The 17,044-nt window shown below is 41.1% G+C and overlaps 1 pseudogene; it reads left to right on the top strand.

Annotated features, from left to right (window-relative positions):
- Positions 1 to 406: 406 nt before the first annotated feature.
- LOC118370771 (homeobox protein BarH-like 2) lies at positions 407 to 15,699 on the top strand (annotated as a pseudogene).
- Positions 15,700 to 17,044: the final 1,345 nt, after the last annotated feature.

Here is a 17,044-nt window from a genome sequence, read left to right as displayed (position 1 = left end):
AACAGGCAGTTAACCCGCTGTTCCTAGGCCGTCATTGAAAATTAGAATTTGTTCTTAACTGACTTGCCTAGTAAAATAAAAAAAAATAAAAAAAATAAAAATCATCGTCACAACACTGTATATATACATAATATGACATTTGTAATGTCTTTGTATTCGTTTGGAACTTCCGTGAGATTAATGTTCACTGTTCATTTTTATTGTTTATTTCACTTTTGTATATTATCTACTTCACTTGCTTTGACAATGTTAACATGTGTTTTCATGCCAATAAAGCTCCTTGAATTGAATTGAATAGTGGGAGAGAGAGAGAGGGACAGTGCGAGAGAGGGAGAGAGACGTTGATTGACATCTGCAGTGTCATGTAGTAAAGATGTGTATGGGGGGATCGTTTATATATAGCGGCGCGTCCGGGCACATTGTACTGAGATCATAATAACCACTCTGAAGCGCACTGCGCTCAAGTTGAAGGCAACTGCAGTTAGTACCGCTCAGGGATAGAACAAAGCAAGCCTGTTCCGAAAACGGAAAACTAAAATGCATCAATAAATCGCTAGAAGACACCCAACTCTCAAGTTTGAACTGGTTTCGTTTTGATATTTTGAGTTAATATTTGGGTACAGTGCGAAAGCCAAGCACATCGGGAAATCATGCACTGTCAAGCCGAGTTGAGACTCTCCTCCCCCGTACAGCTGAAAGCAGCCAGGCGTCGCTACAAGACTTTTATGATTGACGAAATTCTTTCCAAGGAAACTTGTGATTACTTTGAGAAACTTTCTCTTTACTCAGTATGCCCTTCACTCATCGTTAGGCCTAAACCTCTGCACTCATGTTCGGGTAAGTGAATATGCTTGAACTCTGTCAAATCAAGGGATGCTGATGAATGCATACTGGTGTTAATGGTTTATATATAATATGTCTATGCATGCAGTGAATGCTAATCATCATTGTATTAAAACTACATCTGATTTAGTTTATCATGAACAAAGTGAGTTATAGGCATATTCTTCTTATTCTTCTGTAACGTTCAGGCGATCGTCCATCATGTGTCTACTCATATCACGAAATACTCAAGGCTAATGGTTATATTAGGAGTATTGACAACATATCTTACATTCAGTTGTCAGTAGAGACCATAACATGACGCAACACACCTGTGCAGAATCTATTACATGTCAAATAGCAGCTTTAGAGAAATTGAGCTGCATTTGCATGACTTTATTTTCGATAAATCTACTCTAATATAAGAAAATACGGAACAGGGACAGGTCCAGAATCACATTAGACGTCATGATTGTCAATTAATGTTTAACAATGCACTATAGAAATGGACCATGTGTAAAATGAATTCAGGCGACTGGCCTGACTTGCACTTTTACTCATGGTGGACTTTCATATTCGTGTTTGGCCTGCTGTCTATATTTATCAAAGGTATATATTATGGAGAATACTATTGTGATAGCCTGCTATTTACAGAGATTTTGTCATGTAATTTTAACCCGTGAAATTATGAAATCAAAAGCACCAAATAAATGCAACATGTATAGTAGATTTAATGTTGACCCCAGTGTTTTAGTAACCTATTTATTAGACTTGATAGTTTTAATTTACTTTTAAAACAGCAGTAACGAATCAATCCTTTTCCAACCCAAAACATTATTTCACAGTTTAACTGTAATTCCATGTTATTTCATTCACAATTAAAACCTAATGCACTGGGACCTATAACATTTATTTAACAATTCCTCAATATACTGTCTCACAAGAAATCAGTAAATCCCTCCAATCAGTCTAGATTATTAGTTTAATATAGTATGCTGACATTCAGATCATTATCAGCATCAGTCTTTTATGTTCATGTTATATATACAGGATGAACCAAGTCCCAGTGTTGTAATCAAGGTGGTTTGTAAAGTGAAACCTGGTTCCCCGTTAATTATGTTGACACTTAACTTAACATATACTCTTCTGACAAAAGACACAAACTCAGAATGTACAACAACCAACCCTGCATTTAGTTGAACAGCAGGCTTTTGGTTTCTAGAGCCGTAACCACTAGGCCACTTGTCCTCATTCAGAAGGATTAATGTGGGCGCTGTGCTAAACCCAGAGTCTTGCCTAATTACTTTCACTGCTGCCACTTTGCATTTACTGAAGCATGGGCAATGCCCTCTACCTAACTCTCTTTCTATGTATATGGGGGTGCAAGATGTGGCCAGAGTTCCACGGTTTGATATTGGTAAGGGCAGGTACATGGTGGTTAAGGGCAAGGTTAGTATGTCATCACTGATGGACATTTGTCCACCTGCCACTACAGTTGATTGTGCAAACACCATGAAAGTTTACAGTATGCTGATAAAGTGTGCAAGTCAGCCCCAATGACCTTTATTCATAGAAGTATGTTGCTTTGTGAAGAGAGATTCATTGCAATTGTCATCTCGTAAATTGCAGCACCATTCATAAATTCATGGGTTACATGCACTTGATCCAACTGTTTCAGTGAGGAAGACTACCTTCATTCTTCATTCAGTATCCAGAAAGGGCAATCAAAACAAATAATTATTGCATAAAATAATTCCTTAATCAATATAAGCAGATTTGAAAAACAAAAAACAAAACATTGGCACAAAGTGTAAAGACACAGATAATGCTTTGTTTACAAAATATCTAGCAGCACTTGATTTCTGTAAATCATCATCATCAACTCCCTTTTCTTCCCACTTATCATGGCTTACTAACGGTCATTTAAACACAATTACTGTTGTTCTGCAGTCAGTCATAAAAGCGTTCACCACCGTGTTATAATTATACAGGGAATTGACAAATTCATTTTCCTAAAAGCATTTGGCATGAAAGACTATCACATTTTTGTCCTTCAATTGCAGCAGCATTTCGGAATCCATTCTTCATGGGTTATCCTGCTGTTATGAGTCAAAACAACATTGACTACTGATCTCTCAAGTAACTATTATGATAATTGCCTAAACTATGAAATAATAGCCGCTGCAATTTGATGATGACAGTGACAAAGGTATAAATAGCAGGCAATGTGGGGTTTCGGTGTGTGCCAGAGGGCACTGTAAAGGGTTTTGGCAGCACAGTGATGGATGGATAGAGTAACCAGCCCATATCTCACTACCCAGTGCCCACCACTTATTCGTAGCTGAGGAGGTGTGAGACACAGTATAGTCCCGCACTTCAATGTCTTGTAACGCTCAATATAGAAGCTGGCAGGCTTATAGGCCCAGGGCCAGTGAAAGGCCATTGGCCCGATGTGGTCCCCATCAGTGAACGTGGACTCTATATTTTTACGGTGTGGAGCTTCTGCTCCAGCATTTACCAGTAGAGGCTGCTATAGGACAGTGGTGCTGGGCAGGCAACAAACCAGGCTGTGAGGTTTGGAGGGCTTTTACCCAAATTAACAGCTGTTTGTTTGTTCTTGATGTAATATGGAATCAACTAGTAGGATGCCACTCAACATGTCAACAAAGCGATTACTCCTCTCTTTGATCCGGAAACCCCCTCTGTTCTGTGATGATTTTGTCTGTCACAGATCACGCCTCTCTGCTCCCTGCTTTATGTTTCACAACAGTCCATTTACCTGTACCAAGCCAAATGCCCTTACGACAGTGTACACAGTAAAACCAGTTGATGAGCTCAGAGCGTATTCTCTGCTCTCGTTTTGTGCCTTGTAAAACTACAGGAGTGATAGACCTGCTAGACAGACCTGACCTCCAGCAGAACATTACCTTGGTGGGGAGCTGTGAACAGTGTAATGACGGGTTACAATATTTCATTTGGAGTCTTATCTCTCAGCAGAACCCAGGGCAAGGCTTTTAGTTGGATTTCTGTAAGGAGGTGAGAGAGATAAAGATCAACTCTGGCGTAATCTCACATGACAGCGTGATGAAAAATGGCCAAATAGGAGGGTGTGGACCTCGAGGGGCCCAGGTATTGCAGCATAGTCACACGCCACTGCTGAGGGTTTAGGGAAGAAAGCAGGGAGAGCCAAGGTTTTTCATCCCATTTTAACAGTTAATCCACCACAGACAATAAGGCCTGCTATTAACCATGAGGCTAGCTTGAGGAGTAGGATCATGTCTCTGTTAACACAGTAAGTATTGACCCATGCAACCACCACACACACACACACACACACACACACACACACACACACACACACACACACACACACACACACACACACACACACACACACACACACACACACACACACACACACACACACACACACACACACACACACACACACACACACACACAGAACATTTTTACAGTAGTTTGTAATGCAGGCTGCACTGCACACACAATGCCGTCGTATTGGTACGCAAGTACCATCTGAAAATTAGAAAATAGCATTACAACACTACACATAACATTCTAGAAACCTCAAAACGTCTCATGAAACCCAAATTTGAGTTGAAATTGGCACTTAACTGATCTGATCTGTGAGAGTTGAACCAGATTAAAAAGTAACATACCCTGTTGCCCATCCCATCCCTGCAGTGTTTGACTTGGGCTGGCTTGGCAAGACAGCTGTTGAGTGAAGAAATATATGTCTAATGCAACACTTCTCAACCTGTCACCACATGATGTACCCAAAGCAATACATGTTGCTGTAGGTTCATTTGGCCTCTGAGTGCCAAGTCTTGAATCATCATCTTGGAATCCAATTAAACAAAGAGAAAAGGTGCAGAAAATAAGGAGTAAAAATCAAACAACTAATGAGCTTGTTGCTGGAGATTTCCCTGCAAACTGTAAAATGGTGACTCATTCTACTAAGTAACTGCCATTGTCAATGCCTTCAAATGTTAAACAGTACCAGTTAAAAGTTTGCATAAACTTACTCATTCAAGCGTTTTTCTTTATTTTTTACTATTTTCTACATTGTAGAATAATAGTGAAGACATCAAAACTATGAAATAACACATATGGAATCATGTGGTAACGAAAAAAGTGTTAAACAAATCAAAATATATTTTATATTTGAGATTCTTCAAAGTAGCCACCCTCTGCCTTGATGACAGCTATGCACACTCTTGGCATTCTCTCAATCAGCTTCATGAGGTAGTCACCTGGATTGTATTTCATTCTAACAGGTGTGCCTTCTTAAAAGTGAATTAGTGGAATTTCTTTCATTCATAATGCGTTTGAGCCAATCAGTTGTGTTGTGACAAGGTAGGGGTGGTATACAGAAGACAGCCCTATTTGGTAATAGACCAAGTCCATATTATGGCAAGAATAGCTCAAACAAGCTAAGAGAAATGACAGTCCATCATTACTTTAAGACATGAAGGTCTGTCAATATGGAACATTTCAAGAACTTTGAAAGTTTCTTCAAGTGCAGTCGCAAAAACCATCAATCACTTTGATGAAACTGGCTCTCATGAGGACCGCCACACGAAAGGAAGACCCATAGTTACCTCTGCTGCAGAGGAAAAGTTCATTTGAGTTAACTGCACCTCAGAAATGTTAGCCCAAATAAATGCTTCACAGAGTTCAAGTAACAGACACATCTCAACAGCAACTGTTCAGAGGAGACTGCGCAAATCAGGCCTTCATGGTTGAATTGCTGCAAATTAAACACTACTAACGGACACCAATAATAAGAAGAGACTTGCTTGGGCTAAGAAATACAAGTAATGGACATTGTACCGGTGGAAATCTGTCCTTTGGTCTGATGAGTCCAAATTTGAGATTTTTGGTTCTAACTGCAGTGTCTTTGTGAGACGCAAAGTGGGTGAACGGATGATCTCCGCATGTGTGGTTTCCACCCGAGAAGCATGGAGAAGCTCTGCTGGTGACATGGTCTGTGATTTAATTAGAATTCAATACACACTTAACCAGCATGGCTACCACAGCATTCTGCAGCGATACGCCATCTTATCTGGTTTGCGCTTAGTGAGACTATAATTCGTTTTTCAACAGGACAATGGCCCAACCCACCTCCAGGCTGTGTAAGGGCTATTTGACCAAGAAGGAAAGTGATGGAGTGCTGCATCAGGTGACCTAGCCTCCACAATCATCCGACCTCAACCCAAATGAGATGGTTTGGGATGAGTTGGACCACAAAGTGAAGGAAAAGCGGCCAACAAGTGCTCAGCATATGTGGGAACTCCTTCAAGACTGTTGGAAAAGCTTTCCAGTTGAAGCTGGTTAAGAGAATGCCAAGGGTGTGCAAAGCTGTCATCAAGGCATAGGGTGGCTACTTTGAAGAATCTAAAATCCCCAATATATTTAGATTTGTTTAACACTTGTTTGGTTACTACATGATTCTATTTGTGTTGTTACATAGTTTTGATCTCCTCACTATTATTCAACAATGTAGATAAGAGGAAACACAAAGAAAAATCCTTAATTGAGTAGGTGTGTCCAAACTTTTGACTGGTACTGTGTATAATGTGATTTAAACTCTAAAAATCTACATTTTTAAAAACTTCAATAACGATTACATTATCGATAATGTATGATAAACAGGCATGTGTGTATCAAATGTTTCCAGACTATTCTTGGTCTATTATTAGGAAGTATTTATTCTGTAATGACTACCACAAGCACGTGCCAGTCCGATCATTCCGATTGTGCTTGTCAAGAGTATCAGTGTGCTTTAGCATGGACAGAGTGCACTCTCCCTGCTACACAAATGGTTTATTTGTAGACTTTTGACCGGGCATTGGCGCTTGTCAACAATGTGTCAGATCTGGGCTCAGGAAGCCAGCTCAGTTGTCAGTGGAAAGTCATCATGAGGTCTGATTTTTCCCTGCTGACAAGCATCCAAAAGACACAGCTGTCACAGCTCTAAAGACAACTTCAAGCTCTGCACTGACAGGAGATTTCCTGAAGAACGTGAAAGAAATCAAGATGTTTCCGTTCTTTCTTTTCAATCAATCTTCTCATTTAAAATGACAGGAACAATTCATCACTTGGAATTATTATGTTATGATATATCTGTGTATTTTGGATTATTCCATAATGATACCAATATATTTCCGAAATATAAATACATGTGTTAAAACAGAGATAAATATGCCATTTAATAAAAATCAAGTTAGGATATCTGCACAGTTCCCCTCAGTTTGTCACAATCTCAACATCAAAGACAACGGTAATATAGGAGAGTAACAGAAAGAGAGAGAAAGAGAACGAAAGAGAGAAAGAGAAAAAGAGGGAGAGCGTTGTGGAGGGAAGGAGGCATCATGTCCAGACAGCAGCAGTAGCAGCTATTCTCCGAGGTGAACGATTCGTGATGAGCTCAGTGCCCTGCGATGATGTCTTGCGTGATGTCATGTATATAGGGATGAGCCCGAGATGCTGTCTGAGAGAATAGGGGATGTAGATATGGTAGGAGCAGGCTGCAGCGAGTAATCCCCCCCAGACCATTACCTCTAAGACCAACCAACCAACCAACCCCCTGTCACACCAGCTCCCATAACTGCTGAACATTACTGAAAATGTCAGAGAAAGGGGATACAAATTTAAGACCACGGTCTGCCTGGGTGTATCCTCTCAGTTGTGAATGTAGGGTTTGAATAATATAGCTTGTCTACAGTATGTGTTGGTGAGAGATAAGAGAGGCAGATCCACCACAGGCATCTAGGAAGACACAAGGGGAAAGACTATTCTGTAATGTGACAGCATAATGTCCGTCATTGGATTTTATCTCTCTCCATATCTTCTTCCTTAGCACATCCCTCTCTCCTGCCACATAGCAGACAGAGCATTAGTTTCTATGTCAGTCTTAGTTCAGTCGTAAATTATGCCATGGGGATCTGCTGTTTATTTGAAGCCATAAGGTTTTTTCCACCAGATATTATGTTTATGCTAGAGCGCCGTCCTTGGTCTTGGCTCCAGTGGGTGGCCACCCCAGACATTTGTTACTTTTTATTGATTCTGGCGTCTCGCTGCTTCTGTCTGCATAGATAAAGAGATAGAGAGAGAAGAGAGAGGTGGGGGGTGGGCGGAGAGCAAGACGAGAGAGAGAGAGATGAATCATGGGGGAGAGAGTTAAACGGCGAGGGGCATAGTCACTTTGGATTTACAGCCTTGTGTGTGTGTGTGTGTGTGTGTGTGTGTGTGTGTGTGTGTGTGTGTGTGTGTGTGTGTGTGTGTGTGTGTGTGTGTGTGTGTGTGTGTGTGTGTGTGTGTGTGTGTGTGTGTGTGTGTGTGTGTGTGTGTGTGTGTGTGTGTGTGTGTGTGTGTGTGTGTGTGTGTGTGTGAGTGAGTGAGTGAGTGTGTTTGTGTGTGTTCAGGGTGGCAAAGACATCATTTATCTGGCCAAGGAATTTTTTTTATTGGTGGGTTCAGAGTAGCAGAGTAAAACACACAGTGCGTCATTAAGATCACAACCTTCTACATCAAAGAGGTCAAAACACTTTTCGTAAAAAAAAGAGCAATGAAAAGGAACCCAGTCTAAATGATTATTACAGGTCTATAAAAACTACCATCCGTGGTGATGCATACAGTACCAAATAAAACCACTACTAAAAATAAGAATATAAAAGTACAATTGTATTTAATGCTCTGCATTTTACCCTGCCTCTGACCTATCTCTATTTTTGCTTTTTTAGGGTCCTCCTCACTGCGGGCCTACCCCCTCCTCTCAGTCATCACGCGGCAGCCGCCCAACCTGCCCCCTCACCTTTCCCAGCCCTCCTCCCCCGGCCAGGTTCCCAATTTGACCCTGCTCTCCCCCCAGCACCACTCCCGGGTCTCCGAGCCCTCCCCCAGCGAGACACCTGTCAGCATCAGCAGCGAGTCAGACACGGAGCACAGTACCCCCGGCTGAAGAAACCCAGACGCAGCCGCACCATCTTCACTGAACTGCAGCTCATGGGCCTGGAGAAGAAGTTCCAGAAACAGAAGTACCTCTCCACCCCTGATAGGTCAGTATCGTATTGCATCTCGTCACTGATAGGCCAAAATGAAAGCAGAGTCTGATTGGTTACTTGAAAGAAGCTACCTCCTGATAGATCAGTATTATACTACCTCTCAAATGTCATACCGTATTTCATTCGGTCAGTCAAGCTGGTGAAAATGAGAAATTCTGTGAAAGCAACCAAACGTCATAAATAATACAAATGCAATAGCTGACTAGAGGTTCAGCATCAACATCATAACATTTTGATGTACAGTGCCCTGCGAAAGTATTCAGCCCTCTTGAACTTTGCGACCTTTTGCCACATTTCAGGCTTCAAACATAAAGATATAAAACTGTATTTTTTTGTGAAGAATCAACAACAAGTGGGACACAATCATGAAGTGGAACGACATTTATTGGATATTTCAAACTTTTTTAACAAATCAAAAACTGAAAAATTGGGCGTGCATAATTATTCAGCCCCCTTAAGTTAATACTTTGTAGCGATACCTTTTGCTGCGATTACAGCTGTAAGTGGCTTGGGGTATGTCTCTATCAGTTTTGCACATCGAGAGACTGAATTTTTTTCCCATTCCTCCTTGCAAAACAGCTCGAGCTCAGTGAGGTTGGATGGAGAGCATTTGTGAACAGCAGTTTTCAGTTCTTTCCACAGATTCTCGATTGGATTCAGGTCTGGACTTTGACTTGGCCATTCTAACACCTGGATATTTATTTTTGAACCATTCCATTGTAGATTTTGCTTTATGTTTTGGATCATTGTCTTGTTGGAAGACAAATCTCCGTCCCAGTCTCAGGTCTTTTGCAGACTCCATCAGGTTTTCTTCCAGAATGGTCCTGTATTTGGCTCCATCCATCTTCCCATCAATTTTAACCATCTTCCCTGTCCCTGCTGAAGAAAAGCAGGCCCAAACCATGATGCTGCCACCACCATGTTTGACAGTGGGGATGGTGTGTTCAGGGTGATAAGCTGTGTTGCTTTTACGCCAAACATAACGTTTTGCATTGTTGCCAAAAAGTTCAATTTTGGTTTCATCTGACCAGAGCACCTTCTTCCACATGTTTGATGTGTCTCCCAGGTGGCTTGTGGTAAACATTAAACAACACTTTTTATGGATATCTTTAAGAAATGGCTTTCTTCTTGCCACTCTTCCATAAAGGCCAGATTTGTGCAATATACGACTGATTGTTGTCCTATGGACAGAGTCTCCCACCTCAGCTGTAGATCTTTGCAGTTCATCCAGAGTGATCATGGGCCTCTTGGCTGCATCTCTGATCAGTCTTCTCCTTGTATGAGCTGAAAGTTTAGAGAGACGACCAGGTCTTGGTAGATTTGCAGTGGTCTGATACTCCTTCCATTTCAATATTATCGCTTGCACCCTGCTCCTTGGGATGTTTAAAGCTTGGGAAATCTTTTTGTATCCAAATCCGGCTTTAAACTTCTTCACAACAGTATCTCGGACCTGCCTGGTGTGTTCCTTGTTCTTCATGATGCTCTCTGCACTTTTAACGGACCTCTGAGACTATCACAGTGCAGGTGCATTTATACGGAGACTTTATACGGACACAGGTGAATTGTATTTATCATCATTAGTCATTTAGGTCAACATTGGATCATTCAGAGATCCTCACTGAACTTCTGGAGAGAGTTTGCTGCACTGAAAGAAAAAGGGGCTGAATAATTTTGCAAGCCCAATTTTTTGTTAAAAAAGTTTGAAATATCCAATAAATGTCGTTCCACTTCATGATTGTGTCCCACTTGTTGTTGAGTCTCCACAAACAAATACAGTTTTATATCATTATTTTTGAAGCCTGAAATGTGGTAAAAGGTCACAAAGTTCAAGGGGGCCGAATACTTTCGCAAGGCACTGTATGTCCTGGGTAATATGTCATGTATTGTTAAGTTATCTAATCCAGGCATTACCTCAGCATTCTAGTTGAGACAAGAGCAACGTTTTAACCATAAGCTTTTGAATAGCAAAAAGCCTCAACAAAGAAACACTGCTCTATTCAAGAAAATCGGGACATCTGCCAACACAAGCAAACAGAAGTATACTCCATTGATTGACTGCCAATCATGTAATATATGTGCAGGTGTATATAAAATGCATGTAGCTTTATACACTGTATTTAGATGAGGTAATATTCATGTTAATATCCATGTCGTAGGTTCCAGTCCCTGGGTCATTTTCGAGACCTGACATACGGCCATAACACATTTTCCATTTTATTTTAAACTCCACTTTCAGATTTGGCCTACCGGACGTATTTCCATTTTAACCCAAGTTAATATTGAGCCATAAACCTCAGATTTTCCTTTGGTCGAGCAACAAGAACACCAGACAGCTAGTAAACCTCAGCAACACATGGTTACAACAGCTTGTTCAGAGCGAGAAGATGAATCACTATTTTACTAAAACTCAACAGCCACAAAATGCTTTGAAAATGATCAGTTATTTTTTATATTGTTGTAGATTTGTACTAAAAAGGCACCAGTGTATTTACTGGAACTTGACTATTTTAAAACCTGCCTGTTCCTTCTCCTTGGCCCTGAAGAATCTGAGAAGAATTGTGAGAGCATTCTTGTTATCAACCCTGTCTATAGATGGGATGGCGATTTATGAATCAAAACAGGCGGGGTTGGCTTAGATTGTTGACAACATGGAAACTATCTTTAGTCTCCAATGTTTATTGAAAACAAATACATTTGTAGGATGAGCACTTGTTGTCTCTAAAACACATCGTTACAGTTGTTGATTAGCGAGCTAGCCATATTAGCATAGACGTGACATAGCAATCTAGCTAGCAATCTGGCCATCCAGAATCACAACAACACACGGCGTTCTGACATGTTGAAATGTGCGCATTATTTTTGTGACGTTGTCAACTAACCTGTTTATACATATCTCATCCTGGGGAAAGCTCCCACAATGCATCTCTTCTTCAATGCAAATCACACTTCTCTGTTCTAGCCAATGAGCCACACCACACCTCCCATGTGAACTCCCAGGCAGGCTGAGGTAGACTACAATAGCCCAGCGGTGATCCAAACGACCCACCCTGACAAATCTGTATAATGCCAATAATCAAATTCCCACTGGCTGTGATGAACTAATTAAAACCACAGCTGGATGGAAAACATAAACAGAGAAAATCCCCTTTCATAGCCCACATCACAAGTGTGGCATGCTCCCCAGTTCACTTTGTTATGATCCAAAGATAACTCCTTGTCTCTGCTTTTTTTTCTTTAGCTATTTCTTGGCTTGGAGACACTGTGGTCTTTGACTGAGACAATGCTCTGAGGAAAACAGCATATAAAAAGCCCCTAACACCACACCACAGACTGTAATGATTTAAACCATTAGGCAGTAATGATTTTATTTAATTGAGATTAGTATAATCAGCATCATCATCATTATCATTATGCATTAAGCTGCAACTAAAATCCCTGCTGATACAGGTTAGAGACTTGAACAGCAAACAGAGGACTTCTAAGTGCCTCCAGCAGAGTCATTCTACAGTACTGTATGGCAGTCTGTTGCTGTAAGTGTGTGGTTTCCCTCCATGGAAGACTAATGACCATAAATAACTGAGGTGCTTTCCCCTCCTGAAATTACTTTCCTTGCCTCTAGTCTCTCCACTGGGCAGTTTGCCTGTGTTTTTAGGGTAGAGTGTTGTTTTTTTAAAAGTATGCACACACACTTTTCTTCTGCACTCAATCATTGAGGCTGTGTGGCTGTCTATACTGTCTACAGTTGTATGGACTGAAGTTCCTCTATGTAATACTTTCAAATCAGGTCAGATAGAGATGGTGAGGGCGGGAAAGAAGGGAGGATGAGAAAATAGGAAGAGGAGACAAGATCAGAGGGCAAGCTGATGGATCAGTAGTAATCTAGTCTCTCTCTCTCTCCCTCTCCCACCTCTCTCTCTCTCTCTCTCTCTCTCTCTCTCTCTCTCTCTCTCTCTCTCTCTCTCTCTCTCTCTCTCTCTCTCTCTCTCTCTCTCTCTCTCTCTCTTTACATCAAATGAAAGCCAGTTCCACTCATTTGAGTGTGAAGGACTTAGAATTAAGATGTGGCGGAAATCTCATTTCAAAAACCAGATAAAGCCCCCTCCCTCTGTAGGCTGATCTGTCTTTCTGCCGACCCCCTTCCTGGGATATCATGTTACACGCCAACCAATATCCTTATTAGTCATGGATCAGAACATGTGGTGGAAGTGTCCAGGATTCCATACCCCCCTGAACATCCAGATACAGATGCTATGATTGGATAACTGAACTCCCTTACATATGTTCAATAAGGGTTCTCCTATATGCTGCAGGTGTAAAGTCTCTCTCTGGACCATAAGAGGGTGTATCAAAGAGACTACAGTACTTTGATGCACCATGCCAGAATGTGGTTATAAAGTCATGGTTAGGATGCAAGCTAGTCTCCAAAGGGAACGCCATCTAGATGATACAATGTATATGGCTAATGATGGCATGCATTTCAGGGCAGGATAGTCAACAGGTGATTGGAAAGCTAAAGTAACTCGTTAATGTTAGTTTGATTACTCCAGCTACACCCTCTCTGTGTAAATCTGTTGTCTATCTCCTGCTGATTTTCATCTTATAAAGAATGAACTCAAGTTTCAAAAACATGTACCCTGAGTTGCTGTGTGTACTGTGTGTCTTTGTTTCCCTGCAGACTAGACCTGGCCCAGTCCCTAGGCCTCACACAACTTCAAGTGAAGACCTGGTACCAGAACAGAAGGATGAAGTGGAAGAAAATGGTGAGAGCGCCACACACACATAACAACAATGACCCTGGGTCAGTGTAGAGGGAAGGAGTGGTAAGGGTGGAAATGACTGAGTTGGAGGGATGATGAGGAACTGGGACACAAAAGTCTAGTCTAGTCAGGTCAGCAGCTCAGAGAACAAAAGTCTCAAATCGTTAACTCCCCAGATTAATGACCCTATGTGGGGCAGCTCAGAGTCATACATCTTCCCTTAATTACTATAATAACCATGGTTGCCTTTGACCGCAGCCAGCATTTATCACAACCCCACTGAGCCATGTGTCTGTGTTTGTGTGCATTATGTTGCTCCAGGTGCTGAAGGGCGGACAGGAGGCCCCCACCAAGCCCAAGGGCAGGCCCAAGAAGAACTCCATCCCCACCACCGAGGAGATAGAGGCAGAGGAAAGGCTGGCCAGGCTGGCTGAGGATGAGAGGATGAGGATCGCAGCCGAAGAGGCCTTGGCCCACGGAAAAGCTCCCCAATCGGAACCCCAGAACCTCAGCACGGTCGCCGGGGCAACAGAGACCCACAATCCCACGGCAGTGAGCGAGGGTCAAGTTCAGCGAGAGCAGCCACTCCCAATGCAGTCAGAGACACACACCACCAGCTAAATAAGACAATTATTAATGTATGAATGAAACAGCTAAAGACTGGTGCTGACTGGAATACAGAAACACTTACTGTAGTGGCTCAGGATCGCTGAAAAAAAGCCTGTCTGGTGTAGATTATTCGTCGTGTTTGAGGTTTGACTGTACTGGATGACATTCATAGTTAGATCATTTGGGTTTTGCCATATCACTTCCGCCGTATACTGGAATGAAAGGAGTTTACATATAGTGTCAGGCATATACAGTACATAGACATGAAAAATCAAGAATTGTACAGTGCATTTTGTCCCTGTGTCAACAGTATCACCTCCCCAGCCTCAAACCTGCTTGTTCTACTGCAAGAGGACTCCTTTAGTCACATGCTAAACAGTTTGCCTGAGTATTGTAGTTATAACATAACATGAAATGACCACACTGGTCATGGTGCCTTTTTCTCTCAGAGGATATCACAAGTTTTATCAGTCTAGAAACACCAAGGTTTATTAATAATAAATGAAGTGTTATTTTACAGTGTTTCACTTTTGCTTATTAAAAATAATACATAATTACGATATGCTCTGGACTACAGTTAACACTGCCGTTGTGCCTGTTCTGTACAGCTTTGAACGAAATTATATTTCTGTCCCAGAGCCACAGCATCATCTCGTTTAATTCTTCAATGAACTTATGTTATGTTCCTTTTGCATTTGATGTTTCCAAAACAATATATTTCAATTTGTATCTATAAAGACATGCACTGTAACATACTGTAGCAATATTCTTGAAAGAAAAATATAGAGTATATGTAAATTATTATTTTTTCATTTGGAGAAAAATAAGGTGTATCGAATCCTTTACCTTTCTCTTTTGACTCTGGGGCAGAATGATTTTACTGCCACGAGGGAAGCCTCTTAAGCTGTCAGAGACTGTACAATTGAATAAATCACAGCCTGTGCCAAAGAAACGAGGAAACTGCCAAACATTTAAAATCTTTTAGAGAGGTTCTCAGCCCGCAGGCCTTTGCATCAAAGGAGCACTCCTCCAACTCTGCCTTACAGACTCCCCACATAAAACTGTCTTCAGCTGCTTGTCAACACTTTTATTTTCCGCTTTGGCCTCCTGTTGTTTCCTTCCAAAGATGTCTATTTGTAAAGAGTTCCTTTTTTAAAACAAAAATTATATTTTTAGTTTGATATAAACTAGTACAGTATTTTTCTGATGTAAATAATGCTTGTTAGAAAGCTACTGAATAGTTATTTTTGCATGAACAACCAAATGCCCATTGTTCTGTATGTTGTTATTTTTACCATGTGTTTTGTGCTTTTAAATACACGTAATAAAATGGCAATCATTTCCATATGAATGATGAAAGTCCACCATTATTATTATTATCATATGAATTACTATTTTAAAAACATTAAATACCAGACTACAAGCATGGACTCCAAGGTTATTTGATTTTCAGGGTTTTTAACACTATTTGAACCAGAATTAAGTGTACTCCTAGGCTTATTTAATCTTCATCCATAAAAATATCTTTATGCTCTCACTATGCTACAAGGAATCTTTGGTTTAATCTGACATGCAAAGCAACTATATATACATGAAACCCTCTGCTGACATGCAGCAAGAGGTTCCAGCTGAGTTGACACAAAAAGCTTGTCAGAGATATCACAGATCCCCTGCATACGCCAGAAGGCGAGGCCGCGAGGCAATGCATATGAAAGACAACTGTACCTCATGTCACATAGAAAAATACATATTTCATCTATCCATTGACATCACTGTAGCTAATGAAACGGTTGCGTAAATCACACATTTGTGAAAATCAAGTAAATTGTTAAACATACACAACATCATCATGTGTTTGAAATTGACATTTTTATTTATTAAAAACTATTTCAATACTGCAATATTGCAGTAAAATGAAATAATTCACAAAGTTTCACTGTGCACGTAATACTTTATTGAAGAGTTGACCATAAATCAGGCTTAGAGAACAAAGCCTTTTATGCACTCTGTTTTGTGATTTTATCATCTTGATCTTTTCTGCAAACACGTTGGCCTTTAGTTCACTGAGACACTGCTCTTTGACCCAGGCCAGGCAAGCTAGTTATGCTGTAAAGTGTATTTTTAGTGCACGATACCAGACATGGATGATTTGTAAAACAAACAGTGCAGGTTGGCACTGAGTGAGATGCAATGTGCTCTAACGCCATGGGTAAACACTTTGATGATGCTTTCTATGAATGTGTATTTACAGGTGTACAGCAGCCCCTGGTTCCTTCCTTGGACTGTCAGTTAAGCCCTATAGGCAGGAAGTGATGGTGCGGTGTGGGGGTGAGAGGCAGCTCTGTGTGTGGGCGTGCAGATCTGAGGAAGGCCAAGGTGGAGAACTGAGGGGAGGGGGAAAAAGTAGCTTTTATTCAGGCAAGGCAAGAACAGTCAAGGCAAGATCTTTCCACAGTATTAAAGCTACACAAATATGAGTCTTCAGGGGCATGCGGTGGAAGGGGCATAAGCATGATTCCAACTGCCAACCTTAACAAGACATTGTCAGAGCATCAGACAACTCAGTCTATATTTACATTGGCCAGAACACTGAGTGTAGCATGAACAAGAGGCTGGATATGAGCAACTGGAGCCAAACTATGCCATGTTTTCACTTTCATTGTTTTTGTCAAGACCCCATCATTCTAAGCCATGGAATAAAAAGTAATACTTCATCATTGAGTATGACGACTGTCAATCATATTTCTATGCCAGTCGACTGCCCGAAAA

Source organism: Oncorhynchus keta, chromosome 1 (assembly GCF_023373465.1).
Source record: "Oncorhynchus keta strain PuntledgeMale-10-30-2019 chromosome 1, Oket_V2, whole genome shotgun sequence".
Classification (NCBI taxonomy): Eukaryota; Metazoa; Chordata; class Actinopteri; order Salmoniformes; family Salmonidae; genus Oncorhynchus; species Oncorhynchus keta.
Note: the sequence above shows the minus strand (reverse complement) of the source record. Positions and strands in the feature narration are given on the sequence as shown.